Source organism: Anabrus simplex, chromosome 1 (genome assembly GCF_040414725.1).
Source record: "Anabrus simplex isolate iqAnaSimp1 chromosome 1, ASM4041472v1, whole genome shotgun sequence".
NCBI lineage: Eukaryota > Metazoa > Arthropoda > Insecta > Orthoptera > Tettigoniidae > Anabrus > Anabrus simplex.
The window spans coordinates 777,488,445-777,510,522 of record NC_090265.1 but is presented as its reverse complement, the minus strand read 5'-3'; the positions used below and the strand labels follow the sequence as shown (position 1 = coordinate 777,510,522).

Genomic DNA, 22,078 nt, shown 5'->3' with positions numbered 1-22,078 from the left:
TTCAGCAATTTCACCAGATCTTCTGAAATATCAGATAAAATAACAATATCATCAGCAAATCTCAGGGTTTTGATTTCCTCTCCTGGTTTGCGATTCCCGTTCCTAATTCAGCTTTGCTTTCCTTTACTGCCGGTTCTACATAAACATTGAGAACGTGGAGGGGAAAGGGAGGGGAAGAAACTGCCAACCTTTCGTCACTTCTTTATGGATTGCTGCTTCTTTCTCAAAGCACTCGATTCGTATCACTGCGGACTGATTTTTGTACAGACTGTGGATAACTCTTCCTTCTCGGTATCTGATACCGATCACCTTCAAAATCTCAATTAGCAATGTCCAATCAACATTATTGAATGCCTTTTCTAGATTTGCCAGTAATATGTGTTTTTGAAATAAGGTTCGCCTAGTGATACTGAACCCAACTCATGTCATAATTAATTTGCTGGTTACTGAAAGTTGCAGCTGCGGTTTTCACACTGCCTGGTGTTTGCTTAGCCACCAAGCTGTGAATCAGCCTGTGTAACCAGATTGCGAGTGGGAAGCGTCGTGCATCGTTACTCGGCAAGCAGAGTGCGGCGTCGCGACGACGACGGAAAGAGCGTGAGAATTATGTGCTTGTCGCCGCTTCCACTCGCTTAGCCAGGCGGATCGGGCCGTATTTATCAGCGGCGCCTCAGTCAATACCTCAGGAGGAGAAAAACTCGCAGGTCAACGCGTAAGACATCTTAACCTCCTGGCAGTGAGAACGGGGTTTAATTTTATGGGGCTGGAATAATACACTGCGAGAAAGAAGAACATTCACCTTTAGCCCATCAGCCTATCACTAAAGCGATGTGTACCTGCAAGAAATGTTGTGTTACAATGGTATGAAGTACTGTATTTAACTTGAAGTTGTTAACATCAGCCACATAATTTACATCTCGAAAATAATACTTAAATCCACGACACCGGAATGTTACACTAAAAAAAACGTGTTTACTTGTTGTTTAAAGGACCTAACATCTAGGATATCGGCCACAAAAATTACGATGTTAGAGATGAATGCAGATATCACCTTGAAAAGACAGTGCAAAAATTCGTACAAAGTCTCTGAATGAATGTATAGTAAAGAACTATAGTGTTGGAGGTGGTGGTTATTGTTTCAAGAGAAAGAACAGCTGGACAAGCTAACTGTAACCGAAACTGAATAAGTGCAAACGATAGAGGAATGAAGGCATAGAAAGTGAAGGGTCACGAAAGCAATGAAAATGATTAGCACCCTGGGCCTCGCAAAACTAATATTTTGGGGTCGAAAGAGAACAAGTATCGATCAAAGGAGGTCGGATTAGAAGGATAAAAACAGAGAAGACCAAGAGAGGAAAGTGAAAGAATTGATGCACTGACATGGGAAAGTCAGAAAGTAAAAAAAAAAAAAAAAAAAAAAAATGTAGGGTATTCATGGATAAAGCAGTAAACGCTCATGCCAGTGACATGGAAAAGTTAGCAAGTCAATTTTCTACGATTGGTGCAAGAGGGAAACTGTGTTAAGTCTACGAGGTTTGGCATACAGAAGGTAGTAAATCAGCCCGTGCCTCTGGTGGAATTAGGTATAATCGTTGCAATTATTTCGTTGAATGTCAACTGCGTGTAAACCTTATTTATAGCTAGTATAGTTCGTCTTAATGATACCTCAGTTACCAGAATTCAAAATGGCAAGTCGTTATCGCCAACACCTTGACATGCGTTCATACAAGTTCTTCGTTTTTAAAAATAGGTGGCCAAGAATGGAAATAATCAGAGAGGCTAAAAGTTTCGAACATTTCATATAATCATGATGACGCCTATGGATTTTCGTGACTTCGCCATGGAAAGCAAGAGCTATTTAAATACTCAACGCCTTAAAATTAGTACTGAGAGATGGATAAAGATTTCAAGAGCCGAACTTCCCTCAGTCAAGGCAAGGAAATCATTCAACGAGTTAGAACCACGGAAGGAACATAATATCCTCAAAAGCTCCTGCCATGCGAGCAACAACATACAGACCAGACTTGGGAGGATTTCTTGGATGAAACATATATTTTGTTTTGTCGTGAAATTTCCGCTTGAAACATACACGTCAGCTGACGTGGTTTCTCACAAGTATTTCATCGTACAAATTGTGCCTGAATCATGATTAGAATAAATTTGTGTTTTAAGCTCTTTGACACTTCATGATCTGTTTTCAGTAACACCTGCTTCAGAATGTTATAAAAACTATTTTCTTGTAGAATTCACATTTTATGACTTACTACCTTTCCCAAGTCAGCGCCTCAATTGTCTAAAGAATGAAATAGAAAGTGGAATGTAGCTAAGGAGGAATGCTTAAAGGGGAAGAAGACTACAAGGTTGTATATTAGGTAGGTGAAATATGCTGGGGAATCAAAGAAACGCAAGGTGAAAATGAAATTTGGTTATTATTAAGATTTATGATGGGAAACTGCTTATAGGGAAATAAGACAAGTGAAGAAAGTAGATGTTAATACACTGGAGAAAAGAGACTGGAGATTCTGATGAAATGAAAGGGCCAATTTTGAGGTCAGAATTTGACAGGGCATTGAAAAACTTACGTAGGAACAAGGAACGACGAATTGATCATACTTTCAGAATAACAGACTGTCACAGAAGAAACTGGTCTGAGGAAGGTATTCCAGTTTCTGTGGAATTTTTTGTGATAAAGATTAAGTGATATCATATATTAGAAGAATACTACTGGACCCGCGCTGCTCCGCAGCATTCGTTATAAATATGCCAGATAACTCGTCTGATATGCCTGTCGTAGTCATATTGTTTTGCCTGCCCTTTTCAATGGTTTCTGAAATTTTAATAAAAAGCACGTTATGCTATGCAGCAATTCGGAGTCATAATTCATCCATTTTGTCATCATGGCGTCCGTTTGGTAAATATCCATCCATATATTCGATTTTTATCCTAAAGTTTTTAGTGAAAAACTTGGTATTACGTCGTAGAAGGCAATGACATTTTTAATCGCAATTCTTCTATATAGAACGGTTGTCTTCTGAGATCATACGTTAGCCTCTAAGGAGCGTCTTTTGCCAGGCAGAGAATATTTTTAAAATACATGACCTTCACTCTTTCTAGTGTACCTAGATTATTTTTCGGAGGGCGCTCGCAGATAATGTCGTAATGGTGTCTCTTTGTACGTAGACTCTTTACTCTCAGCAAAATGTAAGTTACTAGAAACGCTTTGCCATCTGTTGAATATATTCGGAAGCTGGGAAAGGTTAGAGAATCAAAGAGTATCTAACAAGGAATAGTATTCTTCCGTGATGAGAGGAAGTGTATATTGATATTACTAAGGATGAATATCCCATGTATCAGGATATTAATGAAAGTATTGGTCATTTAGCGACCTGTTAAGTAAAGAATGTATTGCGGGTTTGGTAAGGCTTTGCCTGCAATTATTGTAGTGATTATTTAATTATTTGATTTTATGATTGCTCAAAGTTAGATGAACTAAGAGACCTATTAATATCTCGTGATTCACCGGCAGCTAATTCTGGAGAGAATAAAACAAAAATTACGTGACGCAATATTTAAAGAGTTTACTAAAAACATCTTTGGCAAATCCGTCCGTAGATTGCTATGCTATTCCTAACTAAAAAGTTGCTAATTAGTGTGAAAATTACCGTACCATTATGTCAGTATCTCAAGCTTAGAAACATTTAAGACGTGATATTTACAAATGTTTGGCTGATTCCAAAAGAGCAAAACGTTAAGTAATACAAACTCTGAATCCGATCTTAGAGCACAGTATTACGAAGGGCGAGCCCATATACATAACATTTGTAGATCTACAAATAAAATTTAATTACGTCGACTGGGCCAAGATATTTGGGATTCTGAACGTAATCGGGATCAGTTACCGAGAAAGAAAGATCCAGAGGGAGATGACGGTTAGAAAGAAATAGAGGTAGGAATGATTGTGGAAGTAAGGCGAGATAACATACTAGCAAATTTGATTTAGTAAAATGAAGATGGCACACATAATTGGAAGTCACACGAATTTTACTGAAACATAGAAGTGCATCAAGTACTTCAAGGCAAAAATAGCTTCCAGGGAAGACATTGGTGAGACCATAATAGACGACATTGGCAATGAAAGAATCAAACTTCGTTAATAGAGAAATATAATTGTAATTCATATAAAATAATCAGATCCACAATGAAAGAAATCCTACAAGTTCCCGCTGATCTGCCGGACGCTATGGTTTCCAGTCCTAGGAAATTCAAGGGACAAAGGCTATTCTGTTCGGGTTGGGAGTTTGAATTTCACCCTGCGTGAAGGCCCTTAATTCTAGAGATCCTTACATACTAAATAAGGGAAGAAAAATAAGAAAGCCTCAACTGTTTGAAAATGCTTCGTCTAACACCAGATGACAGCGTATTAAATAAATAAGATGTTTTTTAGACCCCCGAAATATCAGAACCAATTTGAGAGAAGTTGAATTTGTTACGTGGTGCGATTTCCCACAGAAAGGGAAAGGAGTTATCATTTTTCGTTAACTTCCTCGAGCCAGTCAGTGGGTTAGTCACCTTCAAGAATGTAGCGAATGGCGTGATGCCTTGAAAATGTCAGGTAACGTAGCGACTTATTCCAGACAGGACAATGTCGGCGCTGCCACAACGAGGTAGAGACTCTTGCTCACGTCCTCGGTCACTGCTCGCATGGAGAAGCTCTACGAAATACTAGGCACCATAAAATACAAATTGCCATTGCTCAAGCGGTATGGGACTCAGGCCTTACAGTCTTCGATGGGCGTCATGATCTTTATTATAGGCAGCATCCGCCGAGGTGACACGATAGCCTTCAAAGACCACCGAAAGGGCTTTATAATAGATCCGACGATCAGATTTAAGACATCCGAAACACAATACAATGATGTGTATGAGAAAAATAAAACAGCATATCGTCGCTGCCGGGACAAAACCTACTATGTGAAATATTTTAGCTTAGAACTTTGGCCGGTAAGGTTCTGTCATCTAAGGTGCAATATTGTCAATGCATTCTCACTCTTCATAATGTACGTGCTGCGGGTCAGTATATCTCCAAAAATATTATCACATAGGAGGTTTTGTCCCGGCAACGACGATAACAACTAAGCATCCCTTTCTATCAACAAGAATACCAGCTGGATGATAGAAGTCATATAATTAATGGTTGGCGCTAGAGTAACAATTCCTCTTTTCCGTCCAGTTCTGCAAATCACTTAATCTCAGTCAGGCATAATAAAAGAAATTCGAGAGACTGCCTTGAAATATTCCGTCCAAATCCTGAAGAACCGTATCTCGCAAATCTTTTAATGCGACAACATACAGTATGTCAAATGTACTAACAACTCACAATTACCTTTAATATTCATTTTATCTTTTTGTATACTGTATTTTGTCGTCAGGGGTAATCATCAGTTGGGGACAGTCGAAATAAATAAATAATTGAATTCATACGATTTGTAATATAATCCATTTTCCGGCAACCAAAGTTGTGAGGAAGTGGCTGAACAGATGTTAATGAGCAAGGAGCTCATTTTAGAGCGTACAGTCTGATGCTAGTTCTCGTAAGATTGTAGAATTTCCTACATTCTTTTCTTCCCTTCAAGCAGTTCCAAGGTACCGTGATGAGTGGCTAGGTGCTTATTGGCAGCTGACATACCTCGAAGCCCATCTGGCTTTTGCTATAATCGGGACTCGCGTTAGCGCGAGACAATTGTTAGTTTCAAGCAGTTTCGGTTAGCGTTCAATTTTAACGATAGCGTGAAGGTTATTCGATCTCTTAGCTCAAGCTTTATTGTCAGAAACATATGGAGTTACCTTCGCTCCGTAAATTTTAATACACAAATCAATTTACTCTCTACTAAGGACGTAGCCGAAACTACAGAGACTTGTCTGAGAGAAATTGATACCAGAGAGTTTAAAAGGGAGATCCCAAAGGACTGATTCACCAAGGTATCTTCAGACCGAGGTTTTCTTTATATAGATGAGCCACCAATGAGAAGTAAATTATTTTAATTTAGAGTCTTATAGTTATTATTATTTTTATTATTATTATTATTATTATTATTATTATTATTATTATTATTATTATTATTATTATTATTATCAAATGGGAAATATCCCGGTGGCAGTGGTCACTTACGGTAGTGTAATAATAAAGTTAAGATAATTACCCAACAACAAGCAAACAAACAAACAAACAAACAAACAAACAAACAAACCAACAAACAAACAAACAAACAAACAAACAAACAAACAAACAAACAAACAAACGAACAAACAAACAAAGAAAAAGAGTACAACAAGCAATTCCATGAAAAGAAAATATTACAAGAAATACTACTAGTTTAACATTCTAAATCCAGCATCATCATATACAAATTCACACACAACTTAAGTATTTCCAGTGCTTAACACTACGGCTTACAATACTATAGGTTGAGCTTACTACTCTACTAGCTTAACATTACAAGTGATAATAAAGTGAAGTTAAACCCTGCAACAACAACAACAATAACAAGAGTACAACAAGCAAATATAAAATATGAGACCAAGTGAGTTGGCAGCGCGGTCAGGTCACTCAATTGTTAGCTTGCATTCGAGAGATGGTGGGTTTGAACCCCACTGTTGGCAGTCCTGAAGATATTTTTCCTTGCTTTCCCATTTTCACAACAGGCAAATGGTGGGGCTGTATTTTACTTAAGGCTATAGTCGCTTTCTCCCCATTCCTATCCTATCTCCGGGCACGTACAGTTAGTGTGAAAACAAACGCGGCTATCGCGAAGAGGCGCCCTAAGATGCGTGAAGACAGGGATATCGCGGTTTATGAATTGCATTTTCTGTCCACTGACATCTGCAATTATGTATATATAGCAAAAAATACTAACATAGCAGTAACAATGCCTGGTAAATCACAATAGGAAAGAAGAAATATCTTTTTCCGGCGACAAAAGGTATTCGGACACTTCAGTATAACAATGGATGAATGCACACCATGGTCCTGGTACTGTTCAGTTGAAATATCACAATCTTAGTATTTACTTTCTTTGTGTGGCCCTCGGCCTTCATTACAGTCTCAAGACGGTTCGGCATTGATCTTACGAGAGATTTGTTTAACGATGTTGATATTTTATCCCATTCTTCCTGTAGTGCTGTTATGAGGCTTGTTTTACTCAAAATGCATCTCCTCCAGATTGCTTTCCCGAGAAAACTCCACAGGTTCTCGAAGGGGTTTAAGTCTGGTGACTGAGGTAGCGTGTGTAGTGGTTTGGGCGTGTTATACAGCACCCACAGCCACGTGTTTAGCGCCGTATGCTTCGGATCATTGTCGTGTTGAAATAAAACTTGTCACGAACTACTAACTCTTCTGCACTAGCCACCAGATAGTTCTTTAAAACGTCTAGGTATTTCATATGGCCCATGATGCCGTCGATGATATGGAGTTTTCCGACTCCCGAAGTGCTCATAGAGCCTCACACCATTACCGAGCCTCCTCCGTGTTTCATCGTAGCCTTTGATTCGCCGGTTGTAGTTCCTTATTTGTCTTCCGCCACATTGTGTTGGCGTCTATCTCAACCAAAAACATTAAATTTACTTTCGTCACTGAAAATAACCTTGTCCCAGACCTCATGAGAGTTGTTGCGATACTCCTTCGCAAAATGCAGTCGTTTCTTGCGATTGGCTTCTCTTTCTACGGGCTACTCTACCATGAAAGCACATTGTGCACTGTACTCACGGGTACATTCACTCCTCTCTTGCGTATGTCGGCTGCTATTGTAGGGGCACTGGCCATGGGGTTCTTCTTTATCTAATGCACGATGAACCGTCTGTCCGCATTAGTGAGAGATTGACTTCGTGGTCGGTTTCCCACCATTTTTCGGTGCCGAAAACATTCAGTGACATCATAGACCGTTGATTTCGGCCTTCCAGTGAACGTTGCAATTTCTCGTAGTGTTTTACATTGATTGTGCAGCCGTACAGTCAACTTGCGCTCTGATTCCGTTGTCTCCCGTACTTTGCGTCCCATGTTGATTCACACCCGTTCGTTTGATACTGTAAGTCGTAAAAGTCGGTGGGATTCAAATGGCCACGTTATCGCACTCGTGATCTCCACGTAAACCCCAAATGTCCAGGTGTTTCAATTTTTTTGTCGCAGAAAAAAGATATATTTTTACACTTATTGTGATTTACCAGGCATTATTACTGCTATGTTTGTATTATTTTGCTACGTATGAATAAATCCAGATGTCTGTAGAGAGAAAATGAAATTCTTAAGCCGCTACATTCCCATCTTCATGCATCCCAGGGTGCCTCCTCGCAATAGCCACGGTTGTCCGTGTATGTGTCTTATTCATACAACATCTTCGACGTTTCGAAATGGGTACGACTTTTCCGCATGAAATGTTCGCCATGCACGTGTTCGAATGACATAGATACGTGCACAAAGTCGCCGTATGCTGGTAGTAGGACTTCGCTGCACCTTTTCAACAATGTGTAGCTATTCCTGCACAGGTTGTTGAACTACACGTTCAGAAGAAACATTGGAACTAAGAGAATACCTTTTTACGCAATGTGATGAAAACTCTGGTAAACACTGTACGATCAGGAATTCGACGTGTCGGAAAGCTCCGACAATATTCCTCGACAGCAGCAGGAACTCTACCATCGCAGAAGCCGTAAACGAACAACATATCTGCATATTCTTCGTTAGTGTATATGTGTGGCTTTTTAGCTAGTACGTGTAGAAACACAGTTAACTGATGATTTTCTCTGATACAATCTGAATCCCTCGCACTACCTTACTCACAACACACCAATGTTCAACGGGCTAGATTAATGGCAGAGAGGTTGGGTGGGTAAGACACTATCCCAGAAACAAGTGCAGGAGAACTCCGTGTAATTTGTACAACATTTTTAAACGTCAGTAACTATTGATCTTAATGAATATTTCTGAAATTTTATACTCAATAACTAGTACAATGCCTCAAATAATTTGGTGAAAATAAATTACAATATTGTCATAAGGATTCGTTTAAAACTAATATTTATTCTAAAATTTGTTATCAAGTAATTTGGAGCGATAGCGTGTAACTTGTACCAGGTGATTGTGTGACTTGGACAGATAAATATAAACTTTTATAAGTTATTTAATATATTTATTATGAAATACTAAGCGATAAAATACGACACTATGATATGTGATCGTTACTTTTCGCACGTAGGACAGTAATGAAGCAATCTATCCTGAACCGGGCAAGTTGGCTGTGCGGTTAGGAGCGCGCAGCTGTGAGCTCGCATCCGGGAGATAGTGGGCTCGAACCCCACTGTCGGCAGCCCTGAAGATGGTTTTCCATGTACCTTAATTAAGGCCACGGCCACTTCCTTCCTATTCCCAGACCTTTCCTCTCCCATCGTCGCCATAAGACCTATCTGTGTCGGTGCGACGTAAAGCAAAATAGCATTATTATTAATTCATCCTGAATTTTGGCGCAGTTTTCATTAGTCCACTTTTGGCAACTGTTGCACTAAATCCAATCATCATCATAATACTTGTTACATACAATGCCGTCAGAAAGTTCCCCAATATTGTAATCATTTAGGCTGAGTGGACCTTCAACCAGCCCTCATATATCCCTGACCAGTTCGGGAATGTAACTCGGTCCCTCCGGTTCAGAGGCAGACACGCTACTCCTACACCGCGGAGCCAGCCTAAAATTATAAAACACGTTCTTTTACGATCACCAGTAAAACTAAGAAAATAAATATTACAATTGTTCAACGGTATAAATTGCACACTCTCGGGCAGTCCAAATTGCACGACATGCTAAGATTTAATTAGAAACTAAATAATATGCAAAGTACTTAAAATCTGTGAATGAAACTATGTTAAAACTCACCTATAAATTACATCATTACTTATAAAAGCTAAACACCCTCTTGGATGAAGTAACTACTTCAGAATACACTTGTCACCGTATAAGCTTACAAGGAATGTGAGTATTAAGATTGTTTTCCTCTTCCCCTTTGAACCTAAAGCAACTTCCAGGAAGAAAGCTACCCTCGGCTGCCTTGCTGACCTTGCCTCAGACAGGGGGTGACCAAACTTTCAAATACCAAAAAATAAGATGGGGTCCAAATTACAAGCAGGTCCAAATTACACGGACTTGCCCTACATTAAAACGAGGAGCAGCCAATCGAAACGTATAGTGGCCACCTCTGGACAAAAATGAGTTTAAAATAGTTTCAGGGAGTATTTTTCATGCTGTACGTTTCCCCACATTCATAATTTATCAATCTGTATTTTGTAACATTGAAATAAATCGTATATAATTCAAGAGGGTGACTGAAACAGAACGTATAATGCCCAACAAGGACATATCTTCATTTTATTTTCCTTTTATAAAATGGATAAATTTAATAAACATTGCTTATTCTTGATAATAATATTCTGTCCATAACACATTATTGAACTGAACCAGTTTTTTTCAAAGTAATTTTTGTCTTTGTTTCCCTGCAAGCAGATATTCATTTTCCGGTCTATAAAGCCAAGAATAACGGACGAAAGGATCCGTCGTGCTGAGCACACTACACCTCTATTCTGCAGGCCTTCGGACTGAGCAGCGGTCGCTTGGTGGGTCATGGCCCTTCAGGGTTGTTGCGCCATGGGGTTTCGTTTGAGAATTTGAAGTGAATGCTAGTCTAATTTTGTAAGTTTTAATTGTCTGGTATTAACATTAGTGTGAACTAATGATGATAACAATACAGTTACCTCATCAAAACATACAATGTCCTATAAAATAGATCAGAGCGTATATTGTGCAAAATGTAAATTTACTTTCTAACATCCCCAATATTACTCGATCTCTTGCAACATGACATAAATTCAGTATCCCAGTAAGAAACTAACTGTGAAAACTGCATCCTATGTTACTGAATACTTCTCCTGAAGAATTTGCAATAATGGACATTACACGTTTTGATTGATTGCTCCTCAAATATGTTCTAATTCGCAAAAGACTCGGAAGAGGGCATGTGTCCATATGAAGTTTTTTCTTCAAATTATCGTTCCTCCCATTTCCCTGAATATTGACATTTCCGCCTGGGATATCCTGTATGTAAACTATGTGTTAGGATATGGGTAAGTGGTAGTCTAGAAGAATGATGGATATCAGGGGTCACGTGACAAATGAGGTGGGTCTCTGGGTCCATTAGAAATGACAGCTGTTGGCTGAACCTCCACCACAGCGTACATAATAATAATTAGTAACGGGGATGCGAAAAGGAGGGCTAATTATAACGATCGATGAGGGCACGCTGTATGGCCAGGTAACATTATCTCCAGCTGACAGAGCGGCCAGCAAAATACAAACTGCCTTATTAAGACACACACCGTTCCCGAGATGTACGAACAGCATAACACAGTGTCGTATGTCTCTATTATTGTGATCATATAACTCACTAAAAGCTACGTGTGAAACTCTTCATAGCAGGCTGGTTGCACTGTACGTATTTAATATTGGAGTGCTGAGTGTAGAGATAGCTCTCGCAGAAATCTACTTCCTATTCCTTGGCTAGCCACGCCTGCTGGTGTACGGCACTGTTGACCCTGGAAGTCAGCAGATTTGTCATGTTTTTCGGATATTTTTGTAATATCTGAACGTACGTCGAATCTAAACATATATACAATAACTATTTATCTATCGGTCGTGTCCACTGTAACAAGGACATGCACTTTTAAATTTTGCATTCTGTCTGTTTGTCTGTATGTATGTGTATATGTAAGGGCATCAAGGAAAAATGATTGAAGATAATTTAATGAAAATCGGTATGTAAAGTCGGGGAATGATGCACTACAATCTAGGCTATAAATAATATTGTTCACGCTCAGTCAAATGATAGTTTAGGGCAAGGCCTAAAATTAATTCACAAATTATTAGTGGTTCTATCAGTAAATTTCCGATCATTTGTATCTTATAAAATGTTTACCGTACCGGATAAGATAACAGAGATATTCATGAATTTCGATTTTCTTTTTTTTTTTTTTTTTGCTTAGTCCATATCAACGCTGAACCACTAGAAAATGGAGGAACAAAATTTAATGAAAATCGGTAATAAGGTGCTACAGTGTAGGTTATAAATAATTTGTATTCATCCTGGAGGAAATGGTACTTAGGGAAGGTGTACAAATTGTAATTTTTTATACTCCTGTTTCATTGGTCCTATCGAAAAGGATTACATACCGTTACATAAGTTATAAGTTATGATTATACAGTTTTAGCGTACCGACTATGATAATAGAATTAATGAATTTAGACTTTTGTTGTTTAATCTATATCAACGCCGAGCATTGCTAACTTAGAAGTATTGTTCTATCGTGTTAATTGGCGATGTTTTTTTTTATCGTGATTGTCTTAAGGTTCAAGGCAGCGTGGTGATCGGGCCGTATTGATAAGGAAAAATGTGAAGATCATTATAAAAAAGAAGAGAAAGTAGTAAATCAACGATCGCTTCAAGAATAAGAAAAAATGGAGTCATGATAGAAGGAAGGACTGCCTTCACATCAGAGTCTCTGAAGGCCTACAGTATCGAAAGTTCATAAAACTGATCAACACTAACACTATATTGACCATTGTCGTGATATTTCGTTTCTTCTGCTGCTACTCACCTCCGATAGAAAAGATTACTGCTGCGTCCCGAGTATAAAATATATTCCTGAATTTCGATTTTGTTCCTAAGTCCATATCAACACCGAACCTTCAGAAAATGGGGGGGGGGGGAAATAATTTAATGAAAATCGGTACTTAAAATCTGGGAATAAGGTGCGGAAAGTGGCAGCTTGTGTGTGATATGACGAATAACGCTGAATGGTGTTTTAAAAGTAGGAAGGATTACAGCTTGAAGGTAAAGTTGGTATTCAAGAGGACAAATTGTGGCAAATATTCATTTATAGGAATGGGAATTCAATAATCATTACTGATCTACAGTTAGGGCAGTCGCCCAGATGACAGATTCCCCGCTGTTGCTTTCCTAGTCTTTTTCTTAAATGATTGCAAAGAAATTGGAAATTTACTGAACATCTCCTTTGGTAAGTTATACCGATCCCTAAATCCCCTGCCTAGAAATGAATACCAGCCCCAATTTCTCCTCTTGAATTCCAAGTTTATCTACATATTTTGATCTTTCCTACTTTTAAAGAGACCACTCAAACCTTTTTGTCTACTAATGTCATTCCACGCCATCTCTACGCAGGCAGCTCGGAACATACCGCTTAGCTGAGCAGCACTTCTCCTTTTCCCCACTAATTTTTCCAGCCCAAACTTTACAATATTTTGTAACGCCACTCTTTTGTCCGAAATCACCCAGAACAAATCGAGCTGCTTTTTGGATTTTTTCCAGTTCCTGAATTAATAATCCTGGTGAGGATCCCATACACTGGAACCATACTCTAGTTGGGGTCTTACTAGAGACTTGTATGCGCTCTCCTTTACATCCTTACTAAAACCCATAAATACCCTCACAAACAATGTGCAGAGATTGTACCCTTTATTTACAATCCCGTTTATGTGATTACCTCAAAGAAGATACTTCCTTATATTAACACCCAAATACTTACAGCGATCCCCATAAGGAACTTTGACGCCATCAATGCAGTAATTAAAACTGAGAGGACTCTTCCTGTTTATGAAACTCACAACCTGACTTCTAACCCCGTTTTGGTGGAACTCACGTCTTGATACTGATCTTCAGCAATATCGCGACCTGAAATCTGCAGCAAAAAGAGCTGTAGCTGCAGCAAAGGACCATTATTACCAGTCACTATACGACCAGCTCGACACACCATCAGGAGAAAACAATGTATATCGGCTTGCTAAGTCCCGTCACCGTTCAACTCAGGACATTGGACACGTCATGCACATCAAGGGAGCCGACGCCAAACTGCTACGAGATCAACAATCCATTCTCCAGCGTTGGGCAGATTACTTCAAATAACATCAGCAACAAAGAATTTACGCATCCACCAATTTCTAGTCCTGATCCTATCGTAGGCCCTGTTCCCTCAATTACATCCGAGGAAGTAATGCTTGCCATTAGAAAAATGATAAATGGAAAACCAACTGGTCCAGATGACTTACCAGCGGAAATCTGGAAAATGCTCGGAAAGCCTGCTTCAGAGTTCCTTGTCTCACTCTTCAACCAAATCATCGCCGAGAAACAGCTTCCACACTCATGGACAACTAGCACAACAGTTCCAATCTGGAAGGGAAAAGGAGATGTGAGTGATTGCTCGACCTATCGCCCTATACGACTCCTCTGTCATACTTTCAAGATCTCTGAACGTGTACTTGACAGCAGACTCAGATGTATTGTCTCTGTAACACCAAACCAGTGTGGATTTGTTAAGGGATGCAGTACCATCGATGCTATCCATGCCACACGCCTCTTGATGGAAAAGCACAGAGAGAGACAGAAGAGTGTACACATGGCATTTTTAGACCTAGAAAAGGCTTTTGACCGTATCCCACACGAACTTATTTGGCGAGCTCTTCGTTGTCATGGCGTCCCTGAAGAGTATGTAAGCTGGGTGCAACTTCTGTATCGCAATTCCACTAGTGTCGTCCGGAGTCCTGCTGGAATCTCTCCGCCTTTCGATATCACTGTGGGTGTTCATCAAGGTTCTGCCCTTTCACCATTGCTATTCATCCTCTGCATGGATACGGCAACAGCTGACATACAGACTTCACATCCCTGGACCCTTCCTTATGCCGATGATGTGGTACTTGCACAAGAAACCCGTCCTGAACTCCAGCATCAGGTTCAAACGTGGAAGGACAGACTGGCTGAAAATGGACTGCACCTCAATATCCAGAAGACAGAAAACCTGGAATGTGGCCCCCAAACCAGAGGTACCATAAGTATCAGTGAAGAAGACCTGCAGAAGACCATGCAATTTAAGTACTTGGGATCCGTCGTCACCTCAAACTGTGACACCACTCCTGATACTCGGATGAGGGTAAATGCAGCTTGGCTCAAGTGGAGACAGGTCACTGGAGTCCTCTGTGATAAAAAGATGCCTCAATATCTAAAGGCAAAAGTTTATAAGAGTGTGGTACGGCCAGCAGCGATCTATGGGACTGAATGTCGCCCCATGACGAAACAACGGGAGCAAATGTTGACAACCATGGAGATGAAGATGCTTCGATGGTCCATGGGGCTGACCCGATGTGACCACATAAGGAACACGGACGTCCGGCAAAGGTTTGGTGTCGCGCCCATCATAGACAAAGTGAGGGAAGCCCGTCTCCGCTGGTACGGCCACGTCATGAGTAAACAGGACGACTCAGTTGCCAAAACAGCGCTCCACATCAACCCAGAGGGAACAAGACCACGAGGAAGACCGGCAAAGAGATGGACTGACAACATCAGGGCAGACATGCACAGTGTTGGATTAACACCAGGTGTCAACGACAGACAGAAATGGATGAGATGTAGCAAAGCAGCAGACCCTGCAAGTCGGGATTAATGCTAAGAAAGAGAGAGAGATCAACGTACCATTGCCTACTGTCCATCTCACAATATTATCGAGGTCACGCTGCAGGTGCTCACAATCTTGTAACTTATTTATTACTCTATACAGAATAAGATCATCCGAGAAAATATTTATCTCTAATTCTACTCCTTTACTCATATCATTTATATATGTATAAAAAAATATAAATCTCCAATAATACTGCCTTGAGGAATTCCCCTCTTAATTATTACACGGTCAGATAAAGCTTCGCCTACTCTAATTCTCTGAGATCTATTTTCTATAAATATAGCCATCGATTCAGTCACTCTTTTGTCTAGTCCAATTGCAATCATTTTTACTAGTAGTCATCCATGATCTACCCTATCAGATACCTTAGGTATGTGAATCGCTATACAGTCCATTTGACCTCCTGAATCCAAGATATCTTCTTTATCTTGCTGGAATCCTAAAAGTTGATTTTAAGTGCAATAACCTTTCCTAAACCCGAACTGCCATCTATCGAACATGTTATTAATTTCGCAACCATGTCTAATATAATCAGATAAAATGCTTCCCCAAAAGTTACATGCAATGAATGTAAAACTGACTGGCCTATAATTTCCAGCTTTATGTTTATCACCCTTTCCTTTATACACAGGGGCTGGAAGACGTAGACAGATTTACAGTCACATGTTTGATTTCACATATCATCCACAATTTCCATCGAATCCAAATGAAACTCCATACATGCATTTAAAATGACCTAGTGAGTTTCTGTGTATGTTTGTGGGACACTGTTGTACTTTTCTCTTAAGTTAATGAAGTATTAATTTTTCATACGCCACTGTCTTTCGGTACATATTTTCATTAAGTTATGATATCAAATTTCAAATTTCAAATATATTAATAATCTAAACAAGTATAGACTTTAAAGTGCAGTAACGATTTCTTAAATGTCTTTGTTTATTTTCTGTAATATTTGATGTAAACATGTAAAATATTTTTTTTTTTAAATTTAATGTATAAAGGATTTCTTATTCAACAAATTAAAATTCTACTCCAGTTTAATCTTTGTATATACTTTGGTGCCTTTTATTCAACATTTTATGAAATTGCATTGAGTAGTTCTTGAGATAATTGTACCAAAAATATGAAATATGTGAAATTCATAAAATCAAAGAAAACTTTTCATTTTAAAGTTTCAAGACTACACCTCTTCTAAAACTGCCCATAAACATGCTCCTCTTCTTCATTAGCATCCTCTGCTACTCTCTTGTCTGCTGTGCTTCTTTGCCTAGCTGCCTCTTGGATGGTCTGCATTGATGCCTCCGCCTTTGCAACTTCTTGTTCATTAATGGATCTCAGTACCTGTTCTGTGAAGACTCCAGATGTAAGTCCCAACCTCCTAAAAATGTGAAGTCTGACCAAATTCCCATCATGAAATACCGCTGCAGCATCCAAAGCAGCAATCTTCACCACAAAGTTGGAAACAAACACTGTCTTACGACACCTCTTCCAAATGAGAGCATTGAAGCTTTCATTTGTATTTTGAGTTTTGCCATGTAAACATATTCTCAACAACTCTGGTGCAGCTAGAACTCCAGAAGTTGGTTTTATAACCAATAAACGGCTTCAGGAAGATTATTTTAATGTCTGTAAGTCTCACCAGTTTCCATGGCTTTCAAAACCTTGCATCACTTATCAGAACACAGGAAATGCTGAGGGGTACAGTAGTGTCAGTTGAGAGGTAATGAGACCATATAGCCCACACAGCTCTTCTAATTTTCTCCAAGTCAATTACATTATTTCTAATGGCACTGCCATAACAAACTTGCAGGATATCAATTCTCTTCTTGGTCAGCATATTTTTCCTCCAAGTGACCATTTTCTAACAACTTGCCTTTACTGTCTGCAACAAGTCTCCTCAACCATCCACCCATCCTTTTTTGGACATGACAAATGCACTCCAGCTTTTCTAAGCTACAGTCATTCCCATTGGTTTGGCTATCAGCTACAGTCTTGAAAGCACTTGAGTCACCTTCTCCCCAAGTACTTTACATATCTTACATCATATTTCTGTTGGGAGCAATGGACAATTACCTTTATACCTGCAGCTTCCATCCCACCACTTGAAGCTGAATAATTCCTGCTGCACACACTTTTATGAGCATCTTGCCAATCCTTTTCCTTTTCACTGTCCATGTTCTCCTTTTTGTGCAAGGCACATACAGAGCAATGTTTTGACACAACTTGTAAATCTAACACTTTCCCAGGGTCAACACTAATGGCAGATGACACTCCCTTCAACGATGTATGCCCCCTCTTCATCCAGGAGCTGTTACAGGAAACAGCCAAGTCTTTAGGTTCTGCTTCATTATTATCTAGAACAGCTTACTGAACAGCTACTTTCATGCTCTTCTCACTAACCTCTTCCACTTTCATTAAAAAGTGACATGTTCATAGCAGTGAATCTTGTTGTTGAAGCAGGGATGTTCATAATACCACATAACAAGTTCCCACTTTCTCTACCTTAGGCCTGGGCCGATGACCTTCGATGTTAGGCCCTTTTAAACAACAAGCATCATCTACCTTAGGCCATAAGAAAATATAATATTTGCTTCATAAAATCTATTATTGGCCTTGGATGTTTTGAATGGTATATCACTGTTGCAATTTTAACACAAAATGTATAATGTACATACTAAATAATCTATCTTCTCATCATCCATCAAAGTCACCTTTCCATCACAAGCAAAATACCTATAAGCTTTCTGTATTATTTTTGCTAACAATTCAATATCAATAATTCTAAACCCACTCCTTCTTCCATCATTTTCTTCTTTTGGCAGAATGCCTGGTCCGATTTTCTGCTTTGAAGAACTTACAGATGGATCCAGGTTCACAATTCCAGGTCTGTCCTTAACCTCACCATTTCTTCTTGACTTTGTGTTTTTATACGCGATTGTTTATTCTTCTTGTATACTTTACCAATCCTAGGCATTGTGTAAATACTTTTAGGGGTCACTACACCGCTGAATTGCACCAGAAGATCGCTAAACCACTGAATTACACCAATTAACAAACTCACATACACACACAATTATAGGATGAATTTCTTTGTCTTCCACGCCCATCTATATAACGTTGTTGGTTCTACAACTGCCTGGTCAAAAAGTAACTGGCCTGCTATAAATGTTTTCCAGAAGTTTAACTGACAGAGGCTAAGTAGTGTGCGTGTCATACTGCAGTGCATGATTCTTTAATTTGTAAATACCGTTTGTGGTTCGAATTTCAATGTATAATTTCGGGTTTATATTCTCCTTGATATATACCTTCAACAAAACCAACAAAAGTAATTTGTGATATTTTCATGTTTTCATCCTACATCTCTCTCCCCTTATACGCATGAGCTACTATAGAAACTCTCCATTCATTTCGTATAGCTCGTTCATGCAAACAATCATCAAATAAGTACTTCAGATATGTTACTATAACCCAACCCATTTTCTTTAGTATATCCCCGAAATCTTATCAATTCCATCTGTTCTTCTAATTTTCAAATTTTGTATTTTATTGTAAATATCGTTATAATTGGTTAATTTTTAACACCTTTAATACTCCTCTATCTGGACATTATCCTTGTAACCAACAATCTTTACATACCGCTGGCTGAATTCATCTTCTCAGTCGTTTCGAATAATTTACTAAGAGAGATGATGTGTATTTTGTGTGTATTATATACAGATGTATCATAATTGATAGCACAAATGAAAACAGCTGTAAACACACGATACTAGAAGAAAAATAGTCTTATTAAACAAGGGTCAGAGGTAGTGTATACTCTCTGTCTTGACAGGTAATAATCAAACATGGCTAAATGCAATGACATTACTAAAGATGAAAATCATTTATATGAGAATATTAACGAAAGTGTTAGCCGCTTAGCAACCTTATAAGTACAGAATGTATTGTGGGTTAGGGTAAGCTTCGCCTGCAATAATTGGTGTGATCATTACTTGATTTGATTTTGTGATTACTCAAAGTTTGTGGAACTTAGAGACCTATCAATATCTCATGACTCACGGGCAGGTACGTCCGGATAGAATAAGAAAAAAATAAGCATATCTGTCCAGTAGAACGGAGGGACGGATATGCTTAAGGTGTTTTCAGTAAACTCTTTTAATATATACGTATAAAGGATTGTGAGTTGGTTAGCATATTTGCCATGCTGTATGCTGTTGCATTCAGAAGTTTGGGAGATATTGTTCGTCAGGATTTGGACGGAATATATCAATGCAGTCGCTGAATTTTCTTTTATTAATGCCTGATTGAGATTAAATGTTTTGCAGAACTGGACGAGAAAGAGAGGAGTGATTCCTCTAGCGCCAACCAGTCATCCTTTGATTTTGATATCATCCTGCTGATATTTTTGTTGATGGTTTGTAATGGTTGGTTCATATGTTGTTTTGTTTTCATCGTGTACCTCACTGGGTTGTGTTTCAGATATCTTGAACCTGGTCGCAGGATCAATTATAAAGCCCTTTATGTGGTCTTTGAACGTCAACATGTCAGTTTGATGAGTGCTGTCTATAATAGAGAGACTGTGAACCTCCTCTAAGACTGTAAAGCCTGAGTCCCTTAACGCTTGAGCAATGGATAATATACGTGTTGATTTCACAAATGTACAGTATTCTAACAAAAACTTCTTCACCACATTTGTTAAGGGAGGACGACAACCAATATGCACGTGCACGGAACATACCATATATTTCCCATATCACAATTCACATACACATGAAAGTTGATAGTCCAGTACTACAGTAGTACGATTAGCCAAATTTATGCAATTTTCAGATTTCTATTCCAAAATTTCGTGTTTATATTGAAGTTCCAAATTTTAATATTGAATACCACTTTAAGTACCTTCTTTCAAGAAAAGTTCGAATCAAATTTTCTCTAAACTGAAATGCACTCTCACCAATAGTGTTTAAAGAAATAGGCTCAAGTATACATTTCTTGGTATAATATCAACGTTTTTAAATGATCTTAAACTTTCCTTGAAAAAATTAGTATAAATGTTCAAAAATGCCGTTTAAAATGTTATTTTGCCAAATATAGGCCTACCATTTCTTTTGCGGTAAAATATGTGTTATTAGTTTGTGAAGCTACCATTTATAGTGTCGGCATAAAAAGGAACATTTGCTAAAAAATTGAAATAACGGAAATCATCAATGAAAGTTTGTCACTCATAAATCTCTATTTGTTGAGCTAAAATGTTCCAGGACTGTATTCTTTGTCTTCCTAATCTTCTGCTCTTTTCAGCCATCTTCTTTTGCATTCTTTGTTTCATTCCATCCAGACATTTCAGTTTGGGCTGCAGGAACACGTGTTTAGTCGATAGTTCTGAGGATGCGGCAAGTGCAGACCCAGTCTTGAAGCCCATACTGAGAATCGTAATAATTGTTTTAATCATTTCCATTATTGTAGACAAGAACGGCATCATTTGTGGTAATTTTGACGGAGTTGAAAGAGAAAACGTGATTTTAGGACTTCGTATCCATATCACTCAGGATTCATTGAGATGTTGTGTTTTCCCAAGGGGACATTGGTCGATAAGACCGGAATTTGAAAGGGGCTCGTTAGGCTGGCTTTATTGCTAATAAAACTGGTCCAGGTAGACTATGTGACTGGATATCAATTAACTTAAATACATTGTCTTCGTCCAGTTAGTCACTGTGATAATTTGTCACATTCCAAGCCTTTCTTCAGCATAGATTTAGGCGCACTTGGAGGTGTGGAGACACTAGCCACAACGTTATTTACGTCGCTTTCACCAAGTACACATTTCATCCAAACTCTTCATCCTCTCACAGTGTTCTCTTTTACGTTGTTCAGTCCACCCTGCATTTAGTCGGGTGGGCGTTACAGAAAATGTATATTTGCGAATTAAGGTTCTGAATTTTATTTTACCTTGAATCGTTTATTCATTAATGCCAATTTCATTCACGTCTTCGCTGATTTCTTTCAGACAGTTATTGCGATTCTTCATTGATAAGGCTAAGTATAAGATTTTACTTTTGAGCCTGTTATTATCCATCCTATATAACTGACCATAAAATTTTAATTGACGTTTCCTCATTGTATCTGCGATTTCTTCTCTAAGTTGATAGATTTCATGCGATATCCTTTTCATCCAAATTCCATTTTCGCATTTTGGATCTATTATTTGCCTGCGGATGTTTTCTTCTTACTTTCGATCATCTTTATTCGAAATTTTCCACCAATTATAATATTTTCAGATGCATAAAGTGCTTCTGTTTTAACTACTGTGTTATAATGGCATAATTTTGCCTTTTTTGATATATTTCTTTCATTGTATCTGTTGCAAGTAATTTTGTACGCTCTTTGAAGTGTTCTCATTCTTTCTGCTTTAACCCTGCTGGTTCAATAATTTCACCTAGATACATAAATTTGTCGAACTTGAGCGAAATTTTCATATTTGGTTATTTTGTTGACTTATGAAACCTTAACCATTCCCTTCCA

General features: G+C 38.6%; 1 pseudogene; it reads right to left on the bottom strand.

Annotated features, from left to right (window-relative positions):
- Positions 1-16,753: 16,753 nt before the first annotated feature.
- Positions 16,754-17,420, bottom strand: LOC136856934 (uncharacterized; annotated as a pseudogene).
- Between the last annotated feature and the right edge of the window lie 4,658 nt (positions 17,421-22,078).